Below are 19,688 nucleotides of genomic sequence, written 5' to 3' on the forward strand. Positions count from 1 at the left end.
TTCAGTAGTCAGGGCACTGATCAGTGAGTTTAAACTTTTTGTAAAGTTTAAACTTTTGCTGTCTCAATCGCAAAATCGTTCCAGCGCACTGAAATGTTCGCTCCCTAAAATATCCCACAATGCACAATCAAAACCAGGGAGCATCGTTGCTTACTATGTTCCCTTACCGGAAACATCGTCATGTGTTCTGTAGTCTCTCAAGTCGTAAGATGACGAGCACAAGTGTAAAAATATGAAGTAAAAGCCTGTTGTTTGTACCCTGATAGCACATGTACATCACCCAGACGTCTATTTGATGTGTGTGTTTACATCTGGAAGACGTATTATTTAGGTTGTTTGCTCTTCTGCAATATGTCTACAAGACGTTTCTCTCAGATATCAATAAGACATTCAGCAGATGTCTTTGAGACCTTTTTTATTTAGAATGTTTGTAAATCTGATCTTTGTAAGATGTTTAGCAGATGTTTATTAGATTGTGATGCTTTCCAGATGAAAAGATCGAAAACAGACATCTCAGAAATGTACATGTGATATCTGGGTAATGTCTTTCATTCATAATTACCACCCTGATAGCACAAGTACATCACCCAGATGTCTATTTGATGTGTGTGTTTACATCTGAAAGACATCTTTTTTAGGTTGTTTGCTCATCTGCAATACGTCTATAAGACGTTTCCTTTAAGATGTCAATAAAACATTCAGCAGATATCTTTGGGACATTTATTATTTAGAATGTTTGTAAATCTGATCTTTGTAAGATGTTTAGCAGATGTTAATTAGATTATTATGCTTTAAAGATTAAAAGATCTAAAACAGACATCTCAGAGACATACATGTGCTATCTAGGCATGAAAGTGAAATAAACTTTTAAATACTTAAGTTGTTAAAAAAAGGTTTAAAATACACTCCTAGATAATTTTATTTATTTATTTATGTCATTTATCTGCTATAATAACACTACGTTTGAATATCTTCAACGAAAATGAACGATAATGTCATTTATACAGCGATGATGCCGATTAATAACAGCTGCACTTGAATGCGTGAGCTCATTAACTGTCTCGGGTGACTGAGTCATAAGTGTCTTATAAATGAACACCCTTGCCTGAATTCGTGTTCACAATATTGGCTACAGTACTGATTCACGACCTATGGAGCTGATTGAGACCAGTGAGAGCAGGCGACTTCCGGCGACACGAGCGACAGCGACCTCTGGCGACTAGATGTGGATGTGGCGAGCGACACGACAAAGTTGAGAAAAGTTTAACTTGATGCAAATGAACAACCAATAGGAGTGAAGACTGTGTGAGTGGAGTTCACGTCATCCGTCTCCTGTGAGGTAATGGAGTCCAGTGCAGGCAAGATGGAGAATTTTCAATGAGCAATTTTACTGTTCTGTATGATTCGTCTGTAACATGGTTAAAAATGATGCGTGGAAAAGAAATTGTTGACAGTCTGAGGGATTTTAATTCGTACATTGATAGTTTGTTCGTCTTATTGATTTTATGACACACTGAACGCTGCTGCAGTTCATATAAAAACACTCTCCCCTGCAGAATGTGCATTTCTAGGGATAAGAAAACTGATTCCTTGTCAAATTAGAATGAATTTGTAGTTTCACTAGCAAAATGCCTCATCTGTGATCATATTTTAAAAAGACATGGCCAGAGGTGCAGTCCACCAATAACGTTAGAGCAGCAGCGGTAGGAAAGCCTACTAGCAACTTCACAGTACAGATACTAGCGACATCAAGTGATAAAGTCTCTGCATGTGTGAACGGGGCTTAAAAGATGATTTTTTTTTTTTTTTTTTTTTTTTTACCAAATCATAAAGAACACTATACTGAAAACATTTGTTGGTTTAACTTAATTAAATTGTGGACATTGGTTCCACACAATGAAAATGAGTTTCTTTGATATTAAATTAAAATGTAAGCTCTACTCAAATACTTTGTGTAGCAAAAACCTAAATGAACTGAGCTAACCTAACTTAAATTTGATTTGTTCAAATAACTCTATTGAACCTTGCAGCTTGTTGCGAGCTACTGTAGCAACAAACACATTAATGCATTATATATTTTTTTGTACTGTACTGCTGAGAGTTTACTGATGCCCAATCAATCATTATATGAATGATCCATAAATATTCCCTTCGTGAGAAAAGCAATACACACTGACATTTCATTAGTAATGTACCCAACCTCGACCTAACCAGTAGCTCCACTCTTCTCCACAATGGCAACCTCTTAAACAATTCAACATGACAGAAACTCCTCTAAATCTCAACATAACTGAACATTTAACACTAACAAATAATCTACTTTCATTTTGCGTAGAAATACAGTACATTAAAATATCACTTAATTTTAAAATAGACTCTCCCTATCCAGTCCCATGCAAAGCAGGCTGGGAACTAGAAATCCCCTGCCCGGTTTCAGCAATATATTGATGCAACAAATATTATTCACATAGTCCCAACACAATTTAAATTAATTTCAGACAAAATGCTAAAGAATTGTTTTGCATAAGCTCATTTTAAATACGTTAATTGAGCAAGCAGTAAAAATCACGTTGAGTGAACACCGTAAGAAGTCTAAATCCATTGTAACATTTCATAGCAATGTGATCATATCACTTTTTGATGACTGTTGAATATCACTTGGACTTTACGCAATATAATTATGTTCTCATCTCAAACATATATGTATTATGTTGATTTCAAGTGTACTGATATAATATTTTTAGTAAAAGCTGTTTCCCTTTTTTTCAGTGTAGCAAAGTCCAAGTAATTCCACAAAATCACACAGACTGAAAAAGCTAATGGCTCACATTTAGATAAATGGTGCTCTGATGGCATCTAGAGGTCGTGTCAGAACTTACCCTTTTTTATTGGTAATTTAATTATTTGCTAAAGCTTTCAGTTCAGCTTAAGTTCAGTAATGGCAGCTTTGAGCAAAGCATTTTTATGTTTTCTTAACCCTTGTGTTTTGTCATTTTGGCTGTGTTAATGGCAATGGCATAAATTTTGCCGAAGGTGTGTATTTTTGTGGGAATTGTGATATTTCAACCTCAGTTAAATACAAATACAATACAAAACACATCTATAATACACTGTGTACACAAAATAGTTACACTCAGGACCTTCAGGACAAAAATGTCCCCACTGAAACCCATTAAAACTGCAATATTTGATCCCAGTGCCATTAAAGCATAAAATCATGAAATATTATGCTTTCATTTCGGAGTCCTGGCTTCAAAATTTAATTTTTTTCCACCAGATGGCGCCATTTTTCTCATGTTTAGCCTATGGAGCAAAAACATGCTTTTTTCCTATTTTCTGTTTGCTGTATTATAGAGCACTGCAGGCCAGTTGAATAAATGATGCTGCTAAAATTGTGTGGGTGTGTTGGTATGGATGTCAGAGTGTGATTTGTGTGTGTGTGTGTGTGTGTAAAAAAACAACAGTGGCATTATATAAACAATCTGGCATTTAAAGGGTTAAAATCCTGAAAATGAATGAATATTTGGTAGTTATGATCAGGTTGTTAACTGATGTTGATTAAAAAAATTAACTAATTGAAAGTGGAAAATAATATTAATATATAATATTATTATGGCAGTTTTTTGACGTGGACATTTTTGTCCTCGAAGGAATGAGTAACTTTTTTAATTTACGCATTCATGTACGTGTAGCATTCATGTTAATATTGGTTACAAAGCATTGCTAAAAGACTTATTCATGTTACACAGCACTTGTTGAAGTTTCTCAAAATTACATCTCAAAAAAGCAGCATTTTTGTAGATAAATACACTTCATCCAGTGCTCTGTTTGTTCTTGTTTTCTGAAGTATCCCGATACTTTTACTGAGTGAGAAAATGCGTCAAATGATTCAGTGCGTGAGTGAGCAGTCCGAATGAATCGGTCTGAATTGTGAATCATTCAACCCATTTGGCAAATTCACTGAAAAGAACCGATTCAAAAGAATAATTCAGTCGCTAATAGGGCTTTGCTAGTTCTGATTCTAAACAACCGACAGAAGGATGGGACACACAATATAATTGCTGAAATATTCTCGGGGAAAATGTTTCTCAAATCAGTCAGAGTGCTCAAGCTCCTCCAACAACCTTTATTCTGTTTATTTCACACCTGTAAATTCTAGTGGGATGGATTTGGTCAAATGGGTGAGCCTTGGCAGATACTTACCATTTAGTATTAGGCAACTTCAACAGAAAATGAAAGTTGTAAACCTCATGACCCTGTGACCCCAAATCGAGACATATATATATATGTAACAGATAAAGGACGGGCAAGGTGGAGGTGGGAACCGGCTGAACAATAAACAAAGTTTAATAAGAAACTCAACATAAACAAACACAGACACACATGCAATGCGGCCACGTGCGTCTCCCTCTCTCTCTCTCTCCCAAACTGGCGCCTCCGGCTCCCCTTTATCTCTCTTTCTCGCTGATCAGCTGATTCAGCGGCGGCCGTGATGGCCGCACCCTCCTCCTCGTCACGCTCCTTCCACGCCCAATTCAGGCCGGGCTGCCACTGGTCTAACCAACTCCAAACCTCCCCCCCACATCTCTGGAGGGGAGACGCTGCCCTTCCGGCCATTCTGTCAGCCGGTGGTCCACCCCACCTCCTGTGAACCTGGGGGAGAGACGAGGAGAGGCGTGGGGAGAGGGAAAGGGCAAGCGGAGACACACAGAGAGAGGAGAGAGAGAGAAGAACTTGCTCGCCGTCTCCCGGACGCGCTGTTGCCTGGTCCTCAACCGCTCTTCCGCCATTTGGCAGACGCCAGCTCGCTCCTCCCCCAGTGGACGGCAGCAAGTCCTCTGGCCCCTGGTGGATGGAACCGCTCCTTCCCTTCTTCGGCAGATGGCAGCAGTTCCTCCAGCTCTCAGCAGCCGGCAGCGATCCTTCCATCCCCAGGCAGAGGGCCACGGCTGCTCCCCTGGCGGATGGCAGTGGCGAGGAATCCGCAACAGCTTATCCTCCAGGGTTTCAGCCCCATTGTAACAGATAAAGGATGGGCAATGAGGAGGTGGGAACCGGCTGAACAGTAAACATAAAGTTTAATAAGAAACTCAACATAAAACAAACAAACACAGACGCACATGCAATGTGGCCGCATGCGTCTCTCTCTCTCTCTCTTTCTCTCTCCTGAACTGGCACCTCTGGCTCCCCTTTATCTCGCTGTCTCGCTGATCAGCTGATTCAGCACCGGCCGTGCATCATCATGGCCTGGCCATGCCCTCCTCCTTGTCACTATAAATATATATACACACACAGACACACACAACAGTTAGTTCTGGTCCTTGAGTGCTGATGTCTCAGAACAGCAGTACTCAGACGCTTCACTCTTTGTATCAGTCTGCTTGTGCTCACGGCATTCTAAACTAAAGTGTTAGAGTAGCGCAGATGTGTGTCTCTTTTCATTTATCCCTGTGACGTTAAAAATTTTAGTCAGCAGGTGGTGACAAAAGACTATTTTTTTGCGTTATGAGCGAGTTGAACTGACATTCATTTGACTCAGTGCTACCAGTCAGTGCTCAAATTACTACTAGACCACAACTGGGAAATACAGCTTTAGCATTAAGGCTTATCACAGCCATGAGACACAACAGACGAAGTAATCACAAATACTCAAGGTGCTTACCTACTGGAGTTTCTGCACTGGGAGCAGAACTCAGATGAAAACATTTAATATGGCGGCGGAGAGAAACGGCTACTGCGAAATAGTCAAAGAGGACCCTGCTCGGACGGCTATTTTTTTCACAGAGAAAACTATCTTCAACAAGCTGACTAACACTAAAATGAGGAATAGAGATAAACCGCTATAGCTTTACTGTTCATCTCTGCTTGGGAGGTGCGACAGACGCAGGTAATTGGTAATTGCACATGCTCAATCACTCTCGCTCTCCCTTTCTCTCTCTCTCATACACACACACACGTATCTCATTTCTCCAATAACTTGTTAGTAACAGCCCAAGCAGTTGTTACTAGTTCTGAAGTGACGTTTTCAAATTACTAACGGAGGATGGGGCGCATCTTTTGAACTAGCAGCTGAAGATCCAGATCCGTGGCATAAGAAAGTAGTTCCATGTACAAATAAGTTTTTTTTGTTACAGTCCTTAGTTTTTCCTCATTTTTTTTTTTTTTTTTTTTTACTTGTTCACTGACTGTTGTATATAAGTAATATCACACTCGCAATTGTGCTGTATGGCCCTATATCAGCATGGCTGTGACTACCTATGGCAATCGGCCTGCGGCCTTGTGCTTGCAGCCGAATCACAGCCATGCTGATATTGATTCTTACAGCATTCTTGCTCCTGTGATATTGCTTAAATATATACATTAACCACATTTAGAAGTAAATCTATAAATACGGTAGTGCAGTACTCCTTACTGACCCCCAAACTAATCAAATTGTATATATTCTTTTTTTTATTTTTTTATCCCCGTTTCTCCCAATTTGGAATGCCCAATTCCCACAACTTAGTAGGTCTTCATGGAGGCGTGGTTACTCACCTCAATCAGGGTGGCGGAGGACAAGTCTCAGTTGCCTCCGCTTCTGAGACTGTCAGTCCGCGCATCTTATCACATGGCTCGTTGTGCATGGCACTGCGGAGACTCAAAGCACGGGAGGCTCATGCTACTTTCCGCGATCCACGCACAATTTACCACGCACCCCATTGAGAGCGAGAACCACTAATCGCGACCACGAGGAGGTTACCCCATGTGACTCTACCCTCCCTAGCAACCGGGCCAATTTGGTTGCTTAAGAGACCTGGCTGGAGTCACTCAGCACGCCCTGGATTCGAACTCGCAACTCCAGGGGTGGTAGTCAGTGTCAATACTCGCTGAGCTACCCAGGCCCAAATTGTATATATTCTTTAAGATTGGTGAAATATTGAGAGAGAGAGAAAGAGAAATACACATACAATTTCCCCCACATCTCTTCATAAAGTACCTAAATGAGTAAGAGGTTTCCAATACAAGACGCCATGTAAATTTTATTTTTTGTTTTTATTCTTCTCCAGTCTGGAAACAAATTGTAGGTTCATTATTTTCATCACATTACATGACATGATGCACCAAAATTTATCTTTTTAACAGGAATACATTGAAAAGAACACAATATTTCACAATGAATACTGGACTCACATTTAGCTGATTGCACTTACAGTTCAACAGTGAGTGAATCTTTTCAGTCGTGAGATTGTTTTATTTTTTTATTTATTTATTTTTTTGTTTTTGTTTTTTGGTTGCCTATTTTACATTGTTTTTCATATCCCAATTTAATTTGCAATACATATATTCTTATTCACTCTAAACCCTCTCTTCTGGCACAGTCATGTTGGAAGCCACTTAAATATTTTTCAATTGAGTTTTAACAAACACAATATGTATAGAAACCCTACACAGACCATATGTTTTTCTAATTGTAAGATTCACCCCCCCCCCCCCACTGTAGTCAACAGTCATTGAGAGCCAGCAACATATACAATGATTTTTTTTTTCTCATAATAATAACAATAATCATCATTATTCTTTTATACACAAAAGCACAAAAGGTTGGCGGCAAGGCCGGCGTGAAATTGCACAAGACGGCCATCATTTCACTCATAATATTTCAACACTGTACAAAATAACCAAAGTCAGTATTTACAGCGACAGTTAGTCTGTGAATGTGTGTGTGTAACTGTGTGTTTGTGCGTGCACATGCCTGTTTGTGTGGATATGTCTGTGTTTGTGTATTTTATCTATTACTGTGGCCAGCTGTTGTGGTGGCAACTTTGGCTCATGCACTTGTTATTGTATATCTCCATGGTAACAGTGATGTAAGAAGAGTTATCATTCTTCAGTATAGAGTTCTGATTGCCTAATCAGCATTTCAGTATCAAAAAGGAAAAGATTCGCCTCTACCCAATGCACCTTCAAACGTATTCAAATGAGAGAGGTCCCACCTAACGGAAATGGTGATGAACATAATTTGTGCTTTCAGCGTGCATGCCCTGATTTTCATATGAATGGCATGGAGGTGAAAGTCATGCTACATAATCTCTCGCAGTTTATGGCTAGTTTACTTGAACATTTTCCAAAACACTGGTTCCTTTCTGATTTCTTAATCCATTTTCTCTGTCTTGTTTTCAAATAAAAATATCTCAAACAAGAAGCAAAATTGTATAAGAAATTAAGACTTGTTTTCAGAGACTATATCTTGAAATAAGTGTATTATCTTGTTTTGAGCATAAATCTAACACAATTTAGTGAGGTTTATGCTAAAACCAAGCTAATTTTAGGGCTGTCAATGGATTAAAATTTCTAAAATAACTATTTACATGACATTCCGATTAATTAATCATATTAATTGCAATTAATCGCATATATCAATATCTGCTGAGAAAGGTCCCCAAATAAAGAATTTAATATAAAAAATATATAATAATTTAGATAATTATAAATATAATATATAGGCTTATATGTAATAAATATAATTCAGATTGAAATATATTGCATTATTGTGGCAGACAAGTAAAGCATTGATTAGACAAAAATGTAGCTTTTGAAGTCAAAATATTTTTAGTTTTATTCCCATATCATTGAAAATAAACCTACAGTTGACATCAATCCATTTTGCAGTTGAGTTCATCAATCTGTCCTGTTCTAACAAAACGCACTCTTGCGTTGTCTGCGCTATTTTTAATTATGTGGTCGGTCTATGTACATATGCGTCTGATATCGTTTTTAAACGGCACATTTTTAGGACGTTGTGTCCAGTTAAAAGTAGTTTAAACTAAAAGTCGGGTTTTGCAGATACCGATAACTTAGGTGGTGGAAAAGGCCGGTAACCGATTATTCGGCCGATAGTTTTTAAAATCAATTCATAGAATGTTACAACATTTTCTTAGTCAGCACAGACATAGAGGCCAGAGCCTAAAATGAATAAAATCCCAGATTTAGTTTATTTTTCAACCAAAATCCCAATAATAATCAGAAAAAAAGAAGATTGGGCGCATAACATGGGACTTTTAACACTAAACGAGCCTGAAACACACCAGGGACTCTTATTTTGAAATTATGTTGACTTGGCTCCGTTCCAATGCTCTATATTTAATATTTACCAAATTAAGCTTTTTATAGCCTATATATTATTGTTATTCACAATATGAAGTTTGAGACACAATGTTTGTGCTGACGAGGGACATTTCTATATAGTCACATTTTTATTTGCATGCCCTCGCTTCAATTTAAAAAACGTAATTTTCAGAGGAGCACAGAGGAATAAAACAAACTATCTTTTGATAGTTCCAAAGATCAACTATCGACACAGATTAATCGGTAAAACCGATATATCGGTCTACAGCTAGTTGAAACTATGAAAATAGCATCATGAAATCCCTGCATTCTGTTGTGCTTCATCCAGCTGTCAAGAACGCATCCTGGGTCTCATTCTGTAAAGCGTTGGTTTGAGGTTTGTTGAGGCGCTGACTGCCCACTGCTGACGCGGCTCGTAAAACATGAAGTTACATGCACTTCAAGCCTGAATTGCTCAGGTGGTACATACTTTTATTATGGAATTTCCAGAAGCATCAGGAGGCATGGTTAATTGCATACATTTTTTTCAAACGCTTTAGTTTTTAGATAATTATTTGCACTGAATTAACTTGTTAAATAGACAGCCCTTGTTTATTTTGTTGTTTTAGCATAAATATAACAAAATGTAATGAGGATTACACTTAAAACATTTCGCCAATGGGATATGAAAAACATACTTATTTCAAGATATATTCTCTGAAAACAAGTCTTATTATCTTCCATAATTTTGCTTCTCTATTAAATTTATCTTGTTTTAAGGATGTTTAGATATTTTTACTAAAAAACAAGACTAAAATAATTATTTAAAATTGTTTTGCAGTGTAATGACATACGAGACTTACTTTAGGAAATGTTCATGTTCAGATTTAGCCGTGTTTTTATGATCTAACCAGCACAGCTCTGTTTTCTACTATTGTAATAATACTCATTATTTCCCATTAGAAGTCTGTTTTCTTTGTCAAGGTCACAGAACATTGGCAGAACCTTTCAATGATAAGATACACAATACACAAAGACCAGTTGAATATGAAAATGTGAACACGAAAATGTGAACTCTGAATTCAGTGTGGATGCAATAACAGATCACATGAATTCCTGAACCGAATACGGGTCTAAACAGCATTTCCTGTGTTAGGAGACGGAATAACGAGTGCATAAGCTGTGTGCCCAGCTGAACACCCGATCACACTGCAGACAAGAATGACAGTACAACAAGGAGCCAAAGAGAGCTGAGCAAATTCATGCCACAAGCAACAGAGATGGTGGATGTCCCAAGACCAACAGTCCACAAAGTAAACCCTTTGGCAACAGATTCCCTGAAAATTAGGGAAGACGAGGGCTTTCATAAACATGCCACTTAAATAAAAAGAAATCAATCTAGTACTTTGATATTTTCATACACACAAGATAAATACAAACATGTCCCTATTCGTAACTGAATCTAAAGTACGCATCGGAAAGGGATGTCGCAGAATGCTTTTACATGGATTATTGCATAGAACATCTGAAAGTAGTTCAAACCCTCTTCCTAGGTGTATTTGCGTACTGGTAAATGTGGTTTTGGGAATATGTATCTGTAGGTATGTGGGAGAGGGTAATAGAGTAGTTTTCTTGGGGTTTTTAGAGTTTATTTTACCTGTCTACGTAAGACAGGTAAACGTCACAGATCTGTGATAGTAGAACTTGAATGCCTTTGGATCACTTTTAACGACAAAATTATTGTGCTCTGTACAGATTAGCATGCTATTGCTTAAAAAAAGAAACAACAAAATATATATAAAAAACAAAACAAAACACATATTATTTTAAATTACCAATAATGATGAGAAAAAATGAAGTATAAATAATATTAATTATAATAATACCAAACATTAAACAAATACCAGAAATATAAATCCATAAATACACAAATCAGTATCTTGCATTAGCAGAGTGTTAATGAGAGATATGTACTGTACATATTCAGCAGTATACAGTTGTGCAAAATAAATCAAGTAAGGATGATATGGAACTTTTAAAAAATATGTGAGGTATACAAGTAAAAAAAGTTGTAAAGTAAGGCTCTTAATTTAAAAGAAAATTAGGCAAAAACTTATATGAAACTAATAAATAAAAATAAAATGAATAAAAAATACAAATGTAAAATAAAATAACCAGAAACTAAAGAAATTCTGTAATAGAGTGGTAATGGCTTAATGGTTGATAAAACGACTAACATTCTGCTATTACTGACCTCTGGACTTGACTAATATTTATTACCTTTACATTAAAGTACCAGCTTTTTACGCAAGGTGCACATGGCTTCACCCTTAGAGACGCTTATAAACGGTGTCTAGATATGGATTCATATATATTTATATCATATATGTATACATATATTTTTTTGTGCGTGCATTCCATGTCCACGGTTTACACATTTGCATTCATTAACACACATGACAAAAAGGTTAAGGAAGAAACGAAAACATTCATAGAGAGGGTCAATCATCGCCATATTGGAATGTCAAGATCTTAGAAATCGAGCATACATTTTTTTTTAAAGAGAATAACAGAGGCATTGTTCATTTGAAGCCTTTGTAAGGTAGTCGTTCTCCTTCACTGCTACTGTCTCTTAGAGTCTGGGTGTAGACGTCTTCATTAGGACTGCAAAAATCTAAGAACTGTGGCTGTCTCTTACCTCTTCATACTGCTTAGAGAATAGGGAGGGACACCTGAGCACAGAAGTGTTATTTAAGGGAAGATATAATTGTCTGGAAAAACCTCAAAAAGAACAGGAAGTTTGGCATTTTGGGAATTATAATTGCTTCATCAGCAACTATGGAATCATTTTGGGAGAGATATTCAGCCTCCATTGTTGGTTGGTTGTGCAGATGTCATCTGATAGATAGAAGTTTTCATTGATACATCAACATCGTGTGAAACATCTGGAGGAAAGATAAAAGAAAGACATTTACAACCATATTTGATACATCTTCAGCATAATCAAACGCAGTATTTTTCACTCAGAATATTCAGGGTTCAATCCAAGTTAAGCTACATGTCGGCAGTATTTGTGACATAATGTTGAATACCACAAAAAATTATTTTGACTCGTCCCTTAGTTGTAAAAAAGCAGCTTTGGTTACAGTAAAGCACTTACAATGAAAGTACACTGTGGTAATATACATTGAAATAAACACACTTTCAGAAGTAAAGCAACCAAATTTAAACATTATACAAGTTAAAGCTGCACTACAAAACTTTGCGCTCTCTAGTGACTGCTGTGGTTGAAACCTAAAATTGAGTTGTGCGAGTTGCGAGTTGCGTTTTGGCACTGCTCTGAATCTCATGGTTTGAGCTCACCTGCTTTTCCTATGATCACTCCAAAGTCATAACGTGCAATTTTTCATGTTGATATATCATATTTTCAAATACTTTATCCACTACACACTGATGTTTGAATTTTACTACACATTTCAGCTTAAGAGGTGAAACTCGATATATAGCTAATATGAGTTCAATTGAGGACACATTAACACTGCATCAGAGAAAAAATCCTTAATGTAGAAGGAAACGTTAACACATGGAACACATAAGTAATAATGTGCATGTAGCCAAGTATTTATTTATTTATTTGTTTTTAGCGCCATGTCAGCAACAAGGCTATCCACACAGCAAGAACAGATTAAGTATCAAAAAACATACAAATTAAATAAGGAATTTTAGTTTTATGTTAGACAGATACTCTAAGATATTTTTAGGTGAAACATTTAAAAAATGTCTGATAAGCTTGTTTCTGAGTAAAACCATTGTCTAGTAGTATTAAAAGCAGTGCAATCCAATAAAATGTGCTTAATAGTCAGTATAGTCTGACAGGAAAGACATGACGGAGGTTCTTCACCTTTTAATAAAAATCCATGTGTCAGTCTAGAATGACCTATTCGACACCTAGTATATACAATTTGATCATGCCTATTTTCAAAGTTACAGAAAAGATTATTAGTTATACTGGGATTTATTTCATAAAGCTTATTGTTTTTACATTCATCCCATTCTATCTGCCACCTGTTAGAGATATAAGAGTTTAGTAAGGGTTTTAGGTCTGAGGGTGGAAAACTACACTCTGTGATTTCTAGAGAAAGGGCTTCTTTAGCTGCGATGTCTGCTTTCTCATTGCCTGACAGTCCAAAATGACCTGGGATCCAGCAGAAAAAGATACTGAAGTTTTCTTTCTGTAAGTTGTCTACTTTAGTTAAAATACTCAAAATAATGGGATAATCAATCTTTACAGATTCCAGAGCTTGAAGGCAAGATTTTGTGTCTGTGAAGATTAAAAAATTTCTTGTTCATTCTTAAAATTTTCCAGGGCTAAAAGCAGAGCACGAGCTTCAGCAGTAAAAATGGAGCTTTGTCCAGGAATACGGATACCATAGTGTTGATCTCCGATAACTGTTGCTGCCGAAACTTTATTATCTGCTTTTTATCCATCAGTGAAAACAGGTTTATGAAGAGGGAAATCACATCTTATATCTAAAAATTGTTGGTGGTACTCATTAGGGTGTGTCTCTGTTTTGTTTTTTTGTGTGTTGGGTCATTGTCAAAATGATATTTGGCCTTTTCAAATCCCACGGTGGAATAGGACAAACATGAGCTTGGGTTAAGTTGTCCAAATTGATATCCAGGTTCTCTAGATAAGATTTCATCCTCATTCCAAAATGTCTGATATATCTGGGTCTGGCTTCATATAAGTAAGATCATTTGGGGTGAAAAACTGTCTGGTACGCTGGATTGCTTTGGTTTGCCTTAAGTTTCACTGCATATTGTAGTGCCAATTTCAAACGTCTGTTTTCTGGCTTCTGTGAAAAGACTCTGAACAGGAGAGGTTCTGAATGCTCCTAAAGTCAGTCGAAGTCCTTGGTGATGTATGGTGTCCAGAATTTGAATGTAGGACTTTCTTGCTGAGCCATAAACAAAGAACGCGTAGTCTAGCCGGGATCTGACTAGTACTCAAAGACGTAAAAGTACAATGAAGTCAGCACCCCATTTTGACTTTTATAATATTCAATGTCTTGAAACACTTTTTCCTCAGGTTTTTCATGTGTGGAATAAAGGTAAGTTTGTTTTGGAACACAATTTAAGTTCTTTAACAACTTTGATGGGTTCTCCTTCCAAAAAAAAAAAAAAAAACTGGGTCAGGATGTAGAGACCTCAAAAGGCAAAGATACATACAAACAGCCTTCGTTTTAGAAAATTTAAACCCACTTATGATTGACCATTCATTTATCTTATTGATGCATAATTGTACTTGTTGTTCGATTACATTCATATTTTTCCCTCTGTAACAAATGCACAGATCATCAACATATAAACTGCAAAACATATTGGGCATTATAATGTTTGCTATACTATTAATTTTGATACTGAAAAGTGTAACTGAGAGAATGCTTCCTTGAGGGACCCCTAGTTCTTGAATATGTGAATTTGACAGGGTAGTTAGACAGGAACAAGAAAAAAAATGGGTAATTTGCCTCGAAGACCGAATTCATATAGATCTTTAAGGATGCCATATCTCCAAGTGGTATCATAAGCCTTCTCCAGGTCAAAGAAAACGGCTACAGCATGTTCTTTTTTAATAAAGCTGTCCCGTACAAATGAGTCTAATAAGGTGATCCACTGCGTTTTTTCCTTTTCTAAACCCGCACTGGAATTTACTGATCTTATGTTCAGATTCTAGTATCCACACTAGACGGTCATTGACCATTCTCTCCATAATTTTACAGAGGCAGCTGGTCAGTGCTATTGGGAGATAATTGTTAGCATCAGAATGGTCCTTGCCTGGTTTCGGTATGGGTGTAATTATTGCTTCTTGCAAGGATGAAGGAAAATTTCCTGTTCTCCAGATGATATTAAAAATTTCCAGAAGAAGCAGTAGTACTGTATGGGACAGATGCTTCAAAACTCATAATGAATTTTGTCTGGTCCAACTGCTGTATTCTGTGTGCGTTTTAAAGCTCTTGAAAGTTCCTCCATTGTGAAAGGCTGATTATATGATTCCATATTGTTTGAGGAGAAATCAAGGGGTTTCTGTTCTTGTTGTATTTTTATTATATTGAAATGATGTTGACAATTTTCTAGTGAGGAGTTCTTCTCAAAAGACTCTGCTAGTTTATTTGTTATTCCTGTTTTGTAGTTAACAGGGTGCCTTGATATTTAATATGTTGAACTTGTGGACCACCTCCCCTATTTTCTATCTTTCGAATCAAATCCCAGATCTTTTTGGATGGTGTATCTGATGTAAGACTAGATACAAAATTTCTCCAGCTCTGTCTTTTTGTCTCATTAATGATTCTTCGTGCTTGTGCCTGACACCTTTTTAGTTTGACAAGATTCTCTGTTGTTGGATGTTTGTTGAAGAGTTTCTCTGCTTTTTTCTGGTATTTGATAGCCTTTTTACAGTTGTCATTGAACCATGGGTTAGACTTACAATGTGGCTTTGATGATGTCTTAGGAATAGTTTAACTGGCTATTTCAATGAAAGTGTCCGTAAAGATTTTTACTGGGTCTTGGTTATTTTTAATCCTCATGTTAAATTTTTCATAACACATGGTTTGAAACATTTTTTGAGTGTTTTCTTTTTTTTTTTTTTTTTTTGGCTTTTTTAAGTGGCCATCTTGGGGTTCTTTGTTGGATGTATAGTCTTGTAGAGGTGAGTATCAAAGGGTAGTGGTCACTTCCACATAGGTCATCCCAGGTTTTCCACGAGAAGTAAAGTAATAACTCGGGTTTGTATATTGTCAAGTCAATGGCAGAATATGTTCCATATCCCGGGTGTAAGTAAGTATTTGAACCATCATTGAAGAGGCACAGAGCGTTATTACTAATAAAGTCTTCAACTCTTTTGAATGGACTCTTCCATAATGGACTATGACTGTTAAAGTCACCCATAATGATGTAAGGGGGTGGCAACTGATCAGCCAATTTGTTCAAGTCTTGTAAGGTTACAGTAACGTCAGGGGGTATATAAATTGAGCACAAAGTAATAGTTTTATGGAGAGTTATACGTAAGGCTATTGCTTGTAGGTGGGTGTCTATAGTGATCTGACTGTGAATTATATCCTGTCTTAATAAGATGGCCACCCCGCCAGATGGACGATGTATATTTGGGCCAAATGCATTAAAACTTATATATTGTTTCAGAGAAAAAGTGCTGTTTGGTGATAAGTATGTCTCTTGGAGGCAAACAGCAAGAGAATTAAGTAAAGCAGTAAAACGTTGAAGTTCTGCAAAATTTGCCTTTACTCCTCGACAGTTCCACTGGATAATGTGACTACCCATCAGGTGGGTAGAACGGGAATATGCCCTCTACTCCTACCCTTAGGGGAAACACTATGACTACAGGGGGCTAATATTCCCTCCATATCGATGTACTTTGTGTGTTCAATCTTCCGAGATCTACTTTCCTAACTAGCCTTTGATTGTTGTGCTCTTGTGGCGTGCTGTGAATTCTTTCCTTTTGAAGAGAGACAGTTCTCTTTTATCAAGCTTTGATCTTCACTGGTTTGAGTCTGACTTGTTGAAGTTTGGGTTTCTTGAACCTTCCTGGACGTTGAACTTTTGTTAATTAGTTGTGGTTTGTCTTTATTTAACCAGGTCATATCTGTTTGGCATTCAACAGTATTCATCGTCAGTTGAGCTACAAAGGCAAAGGATTTTTCAAATTTGAAGTTAGTCATCCTCTCAACCTCTTTGCGTGCTTCCAGGTAGCTCGTCTTTTTAAGGCATTTTACTTTTTGGATTTCTTTTTCTTATATAGTACAATCTTTTAATGAGGCTCGATGGTCGTCTTTGCAATTAATACATTTTGTTGGCTTTGAACAAGTTGCATGTCCTTCTTCTCCACAATTACAGCAAATAGGCTTGTTCTTACATCCAGCAGAGCCATGGCCAAACTTTTGGCAATTAAAACATCTCAAAGGATTAGGAAAGAAGATATCAACAGGAACACTCAAATATCCTAGTCGGATTCTTTCTGGTGGTTGAGGTTTGTTAAAAGTCATTATATACAGGTTAGTTTTTATTATTTGGTCTTCTTTTTTAATTGTGAGTCTCTTCACATATGTTACTCCTTGCTGTGTTAGTTCTGAGTCTATTTTGACCTCATCCATATCCTGAAGGTCTCTTGTACGGATTAGTCCTCTACTGTTGTTTAGATGTGGGTGATAAGAGACTTTCATAGGAACCCCAGCCACTATATTAGCACGCATTAGATTAACAGCATGAGCTTTCTTTGCACATTCCACAAGGATTTGACCAGACCTCAACTTCTTCACATCTTTGACAGTCCCTGCTATACTTGAGATTCCTTTCTGTATTGCGAAACTTGGATAACTTGGTAAGGGGCGTGTCAGGTGATAAAGATTCAAGAAGAATAAACCTCTGCCAGTTTACAGTTTTTTGGGAGAACACACAACCATTCTCTGAATTATTGTCCAAATTCTGATCCAACATTCATCTTTTTGGGGTTTGTTTGTTAGCCATGATAATATTGTTTGATTTCATCATCTCTGCTCCCCACCCACCTCGGAGTCCAACAGGTGGATGCACAGAGCCATGGATCTCCTGCAGATATGCATCAGAGATACAGAGATGATGTACTCGAGCAAGAAGAACTGAAAGTTCAACTTACTCGATGACCCTAAGCCATCACCTTCAGGATATGGTAAGTAAGATATGGCTGATTGAATTGCCAAAGACTACCCAGGGTGCATCATGACTAGCCACTTGATTGAATAGGGACCTCCAACCTCCCATCTATATGACATTAGAGCCAAAGCACTCTGTTGGACCTGGGAAAGCCGCAGCTAACCGCATTCCTCAAGTACCAGGACCTCTTCCTCCACAGACACGGGTTGCAACTTACGGCAAAGAAGTTGCCCCATTTGTCAACTTTTATGAACAGCAAGGGGGTGCTGGGGATCTACTCTACCCCGGGTCCCCACGGGGGATGTGTAACAAAGTAAAACGAATAGAAATTTGTAACCCTAGTAAGGGAGGCTTAAGGGTTATTCTTCTCTTGCCCAAGGAGAAGACCCTAGCACTATGGAGGGAAGGAGCGTGCCACTATTCTTTTCAAGAACTACCACCATAAAGATGGGTCCTGTGCCATACCCAGGCATGTAGCCAAGGCAAGTCAGTTAATTCTGCAGTTATCTTTGGAATGCTCCTTGGCAGCTGTTTTCTACAGGTATGTAAACAAGTGGCATAAAAGTACAGCTCCTATCTACTTGAAAGCGGAAAGACCAAAATCTCCAAAACGGTTGGTCAAGATTACGATAAAAGAACATATTTAAAATCAGCAGTAAAATCAGACAATAATGGTATCATAAATTGTGGCTCTTCAGCCCAGATCACGCTAAAAAAACATTTCAGGCAGGTTCAGCTAATGTGCATGCGCATTTTCGAGTTGACTGACAGGTGATTTCTGTATCTAAAAGATGATTGTCTCTTTTACCTGTAAAGTTTTACATGTAATCATGTTGTAGATCGTGGGATATTTCAAGCCTTAATTTTATTTTAAATGAAGTAAAATAATAACACGCTGTGTGAATACATTTAATAACATGCCTCTGCACTGGGAGACAATGCCGGAACAATGCTTGTTGTCATGTTGTACACACAATCACAGTTAATGCAGTAAACATAATGTTCATCTATAGAGAAACACTCCATGATTACATTAACCTCTGCTTCATCTTTACAAGCTTTGACTGTGTCCTAAGTGACACACTAAACACTATGCACTTACAATATACACTATGCACTTACAATGTACACTATGCACTCAGCCATGTGTATGAATTTTCAAAGTGTAGTATCATCCCAAATGGAACACTTAATGCTTTTTTTACTAAATGGAAGCATTTGCCGTTTAACAGATCATGAAAGTGACAATTCAAATGATATACAGAAATGTGCAATATAACAATTACAATAAGAAACAGTTTCCTTAACTGTTTCTTTGAAAGTCAAGTTTTAATAGAGAGCTGGTTACATGATGAGCAAACATTCATGGGGAACTAACTTGTACCTAAAGTGGCATTTAGATGCAATTTTAAATTGTCCACTCTGTTTTAACACACTATCTGCTATAGGACAATGGAAAGTGACAACAACTTGTGCATTTCTACGACTGGGGCAAAAGAAATGAGAAAACAGCGGCATGCACACACACACTAAGGGACACGAAACTGCAGCAATGTTATAAAATACTCAGAAGTCATGAATATTAGTAAACATGTTACAATAAGTTCACCGGAAAACATAGCCTATTAAACACATCAGGACTAATAAACACAATATCCTCTGAGTAATGTTCGATTCAACACGCAAGGACGGATGTCGTAAACTTACAATTTTGCGCCAAATCCGACCCGACAGCACAAATTAAAAATCATTATTGTAGTCTTAGCGCAGTAAATTGGAGTAAACATGGATTTTTTTACAGTATGTACTCACTCAAAAGACTTTTTTTTAATTATAACAAAAGAAATATGCAAAGAAGCTTTAAAAGTGTTCTAGTGTGATAGGATTACTTACTGACCTTT

At 37.3% G+C, this 19,688-nt stretch overlaps 1 protein-coding gene across 1 annotated transcript in view; it reads right to left on the reverse strand.

The window, feature by feature from the left end:
* Positions 1 to 7,013: 7,013 nt before the first annotated feature.
* LOC127426405 (protein bassoon-like) overlaps positions 7,014 to 19,688 on the reverse strand; it is a 126,975-nt gene continuing 114,300 nt past the window's right edge. Inside the window, exon 11 of the mRNA XM_051673187.1 lies at positions 7,014 to 12,029. The gene's annotated coding sequence lies outside the window, so the exon portion shown is untranslated. The remainder of the gene's footprint in view (positions 12,030 to 19,688) is intronic.

Source organism: Myxocyprinus asiaticus, chromosome 35 (assembly GCF_019703515.2).
Source record: "Myxocyprinus asiaticus isolate MX2 ecotype Aquarium Trade chromosome 35, UBuf_Myxa_2, whole genome shotgun sequence".
Taxonomy (NCBI): domain Eukaryota; kingdom Metazoa; phylum Chordata; class Actinopteri; order Cypriniformes; family Catostomidae; genus Myxocyprinus; species Myxocyprinus asiaticus.